Here is a 5,128-nt window from a genome sequence, read left to right on the forward strand (position 1 = left end):
AGACCCCCCTGGGGGGGCCCCCCCCCCCCCCCCAAAAAAAAAAATAAACAACAACGAACCCCCCCCCACCCACCCCACCCCCCCCCCCCACAATCTCTTCCTCCTACACACTAAACCAGACACGTGCTGCCGCCCCCCACTTTTCTTCTCGAAACGGGCAGCTTTACATTCACGACCGTGACGTCATAGCGAGCACATGCATAAACGTGACGTCACAATGGAAGCACGTGCCTGGGGGAGGGTGGGGGGGCGAGGTCACATGACCCCTCCACCCCGACGTCACAAAGGGAGCACGTGCCTGGGGGAAAGGGGTGAGGGGTCACATGACCCAGCCAGGAAGCGTCTCAGCCAGCCACCATGTCACCCAGCATGTCACCCACCCACCATGTCTGTCACCCACCCACCCAGTCACCCACCCACCCAACCAGACCCACCCAGCCACCCCACCCCACCCAGTCAGTCACCATGTCACCCACCCACCCATCCACCCAGTCACCCACCCACCCAGCCAGTCACCCACCCGCCCAGTCACCCCACCCGCCCGCCATGTCAGTCACCCACCCACCCCCACCCAGTTAGTCACCATGTCCCCCACCCCACCCAGGCCACCATGTCACCCACCCACCCAGCCACCATGTCACCCACCCACCCAGTCAGTCACCATGTCACCCACCCACCCAGTCACCCACCCACCCAGTCAGTCACCATGTCACCCACCCACCCAGTCACCCACCCCGCCATGTCACCCCACCCACCCGCCATGTCACCATGCTGCTCTACAGAAACAGTAAGTTTCGTTCTAACTCCGCGTCAATCTAATTTGAGGCAACTCATGCCGCCGATTCGTCTGAATTGTTTGTTGTAATCACCCCTGCCTCGTCTCTCACTCCACTCTCTCTCCTATCTACTCTCCACTCTCCGCTCTCACTCACTCCACTCTGTTTCACTCTCTCCTCTCTCTCCTATCTTCACTCTCCACTCTCTCCACTCTCACTCCACTCTCTCTCCTATCTTCACTCTCTCCTATCGTCACTCTCCACTCTCTCTCCACTCTCTCCTATCTTCACTCTCCACTCTCTCTCCACTCTCTCCTATCTTCACTCTCCACTCTCTCCTATCTTCACTCTCCACTCTCTCTCCACTCTCTCCTATCTTCACTCTCCACTCTCTCCTATCTTCACTCTCCACTCTCTCTCCACTCTCTCCTATCTTCACTCTCCACTCTCTCCTATCTTCACTCGACTCTCTCTCTCCACTCTCTCCTATCTTCACTCGACTCTCTCTCTCCACTCTCTCTCGTATCTTCACTCGACTCTCTCTCTCTCTTCGCTCGTCTGCCAAGGTGGAACAGGAGATCATCCTCATCCAGAGCTCGCTACGTAAATAGATTTTTGTTACTTCTCCAGAAGCCGACACTTGGGGCATCGTTGCGAACCCTTAAATACAGCGAGATGGAGTGGCGGATATAGTCACTCATCATCACAATGAGAGTCACAGACTCACGCAGAGAGCCATAGACCCGAACAGAGAGTCAGACTGTGCGAGTCTGTGTGGCAAGTCTGTGGGTCTCTGTGTGGGTCTCTGTGTGGTGAGTCTGTGGGTCTCTGTGTGGTGAGTCTGTGGGTCTCTGTGTGGTGAGTCTGTGGGTCTCTGCGTGGGTCTCTGTGTGGCAAGTCTGTGGGTCTCTGTGTGGTGAGTCTGTGGGTCTCTGTGTGGTGAGTCTGTGGGTCTCTGTGTGGGTCTCTGTGTGGTGAGTCTGTGGGTCTCTGTGTGGTGAGTCTGTGGGTCTCTGTGTGGTGAGTCTGTGGGTCTCTGTGTGGTGAGTCTGTGGGTCTCTGCGTGGGTCTCTTTGTGGTGAGTCTGTGGGTCTCTGTGTGGTGAGTCTGTGGGTCTCTGTGTGGTGAGTCTGTGGGTCTGTGTGGTGAGTCTGTGGGTCTCTGTGTGGTGAGTCTGTGGGTCTCTGCGTGGGTCTCTTTGTGGTGAGTCTGTGGGTCTCTGTGTGGCGAGTCTGTGGGTCTCTGTGTGGTGAGTCTGTGGGTCTCTGTGTGGCGAGTCTGTGGGTCTCTGTGTGGTGAGTCTGTGGGGCTCTGTGTGGTGAGTCTGTGGGTCTGTGTGGTGAATCTATGGGTCTCTGTGTGAGTCTATGGGTCTGTGTGGTAAGAGATGGGGGAGAGAGATGGGGGAGAGAGAGATGGGGGAGAGAGAGATGGGGGAGAGAGAGATGGGGGAGAGAGAGATGGGGGAGAGAGAGATGGGGGAGAGAGAGATGGGGGAGAGAGAGATGGGGGAGAGAGAGATGGGGGAGAGAGAGATGGGGGAGAGAGAGATGGGGGAGAGAGAGATGGGGGAGAGAGAGATGGGGGAGAGAGAGATGGGGGAGAGAGAGATGGGGGAGAGAGAGATGGGGGGAGAGAGAGATGGGGGAGAGAGAGATGGGGGAGAGAGAGATGGGGGAGAGAGAGATGGGGGAGAGAGAGATGGGGGAGAGAGAGATGGGGGGGAGAGAGATGGGGGAGAGAGATGGGGGAGAGAGATGGGGAGATGGGGGAGAAAGAGAGATGGGGGAGAGAGATGGGGGGAGAGAGAGAGATGGGGAGATGGGGGAGAGAGATGGGAGAGAGAGAGATGGGGAGTGAAATGGAGAGATGGGGGAGAGAGAGAGATGGGGGAGAGAGATGGGGGAGAGAGAGATGGAGAGATGGGGGAGAGAGATGGGGGAGAGAGATGGGGGAGAGAGATGGGGGAGAGAGAGAGATGGGGAGATGGGGGAGAGAGAGATGGGAGAGAGATGGGGAGAGAGAGATGAGAGATGGGAAGAGAGATAAGAGAGAGATGGGGGAGTGAGAGGAGAGGTCACAGAGAGAGATGAACTCACAGGAGGAAGAATCAGGATCAGTGTTGTTACAAAAATCCTAGAAACACAAACTGTGTGGGGGCTTTTTTTTTGCTTGGGGACTTTACGGATACACCCCGCAGAGGAAGAGAAAAAAAACTTGCGTTGTTGTTTTATAGATTTAGAGATCCAGAGAATTGTAGATTTTAAAATTGGGGGGGGGGGGGGGGTAAACAGCACTACACCGCTGTGAAATTCCAGAGAAATGTGGACACGAAAAATAATAATAATAAAGTCGTGGTGATGATGACGGTGGTGGTGGTGATGATGGTGGTGATGATGGTACGTCCATGGTGATGATGGTACGGTGATGATGGTGATAATATTGATGTCCATGGCGGTGATGAAGATGCTGATCATACTGGTGATGATTGTACGACCATGGTGATGGTGCTGAAGATGGTACGACAATGGTGATGATGGTACGTCCATGGTGGTGATGGTGATGATGGTACGTCCATGGTGGTGATGGTGATGATGGTACGACCATGGTGATGGTGGTGATGATGGTACGTCCATGGTGATGATGGTACGATCATGGTGATGGTGGTGATGAAGATGGTGAGACCATGGTGGTGATGATGGTACGATCATGGTGATGATGGTGATGATGGTGATGATGGTACGACCATGTTGATGGTGGTGATGATGGTACGATCATGGTGATGATGGTGATGATGGTACGACCATGTTGATGGTGGTGATGATGGTACGATCATGGTGATGATGATGATACGTCCATGGTGATGATGGTGATGATGATGATACATCCATGGTGATGGTGGTGATGATGATGGTACATCCATGGTGATTTTGCTACTGCCGCTGCTGCCGCTGCTGCTGCAGCTGCCGCTGCTGTAGCTGCTGCTGCAGCTGATGCTGCTGCTGCAGCTGATGCTGCTGCTGTAGCTACTGCTGCTGCTGCTACAGCTGATGCTGCAGCTGCTGCAGCTGCAGCTGCTGCTGCAGCTGCTGTTGCTGCTGCTGTAGCTGCAGCTGCTGCAGCAGCTGCTGCAGCAGCTGCTGCTGCTGCAGCAGCTGCTGTTGCTGCTGCCGTGTGCGTGATCCCAACAGAGTAATTTTCCAGCCGATCCTTTCAGCATTCGGGATTGTCTGGCCCAATCTGTACCGGTTTACAGAGTGTGACAGTGTCAGTGTGTGTGTGTGTCAGTGTGTGTGTGTCAGTGTGTGTGTGTGTGTGTGTGTCAGTGTGTGTGTGTGTGTGTCAGTGTGTGTGTGTCAGTGTGTGTGTGTCAGTGTGTGTGTGTGTGTCAGTGTGTCAGTGTGTGTGTCAGTGTGTCAGTGTGTGTGTCAGTGTGTCAGTGTGTGTGTCAGTGTGTGTGTCAGTGTGTGTGTGTCAGTGTGTGTGTGTGTGTGATAGTGTGTGTGATAGTGTGTGTGATAGTGTGTGTCTGTGTGTGTCTGTGTGTGTCAGTGTGTGTGTCAGTGTGTGTGTGTGTGTGTCAGTGTGTGTGTCAGTGTGTGTGTGTCAGTGTGTGTGTGTGATAGTGTGTGTGTCAGTGTGTGTGTCAGTGTGTGTGTGTGTCAGTGTGTGTGTCAGTGTGTGTGTGTCTGTGTGTGTGTGTCAGTGTGTGTGTCAGTGTGTGTATACGTGTGGTCACGTCACCGCCACTTAGTGGCGAATGGCGGTTGTTGTTGTTGTGTATACGTGTGCGCATGTGTATAGCTGTGTGTGCGTGTGTGTAGGTGTGTGTGTAGGTGTGTGTGTAGGTGTGTGTGTAGTTTGTGTAAAGACTCATACCCATCTCCACCATCACCCGACACTAGTGATCATCATGATGATGGTGGTGATGGTGGTGATGATGCTTTTACTGCTGGTGGTGATGGTGATGGTGATGATGATGGTGATGATTATGGTGGTGATGGTGATGATGGTGATGATGATGATGCTTTTACTGCTGGTGGTGATGGTGATGGTGGTGATGATGGTGGTTATGATGATTATGGTGGTGATGGTGATGATGGTGATAGTGATGGTGGTGATGATGCTTTTACTGCTGGTGGTGATGGTGATGGTGGTGATGGTGGTGATGATGATTATGGTGGTGATGGTGATGATGGTGATGATGATGGTGGTGATGATGCTTTTACTGCTGGTGGTGATGGTGATAGTGGTGATGGTGATGGTGGTGATGATGGTGGTGATGATGGTGGTGGTGATGGTGATGATGGTGATGATGATGATGCTTTTACTGCTGGTGGTGATGATGATAG

At 53.5% G+C, this 5,128-nt stretch overlaps 1 protein-coding gene across 1 annotated transcript in view; it reads right to left on the reverse strand.

Moving 5' to 3' along the window:
• Window positions 1-1,826: 1,826 nt before the first annotated feature.
• AMD1 (adenosylmethionine decarboxylase 1) overlaps window positions 1,827-5,128 on the reverse strand; it is a 17,465-nt gene continuing 14,163 nt past the window's right edge. Inside the window, exon 5 of the mRNA XM_078623341.1 lies at window positions 1,827-5,128. This exon is cut by the window's right edge and continues 2,030 nt beyond it. The gene's annotated coding sequence lies outside the window, so the exon portion shown is untranslated.

This window comes from Lampetra planeri, unplaced genomic scaffold, assembly GCF_965212315.1.
Source record: "Lampetra planeri unplaced genomic scaffold, kcLamPlan1.2.h2 scaffold_221, whole genome shotgun sequence".
Taxonomy (NCBI): Eukaryota; Metazoa; Chordata; class Hyperoartia; order Petromyzontiformes; family Petromyzontidae; genus Lampetra; species Lampetra planeri.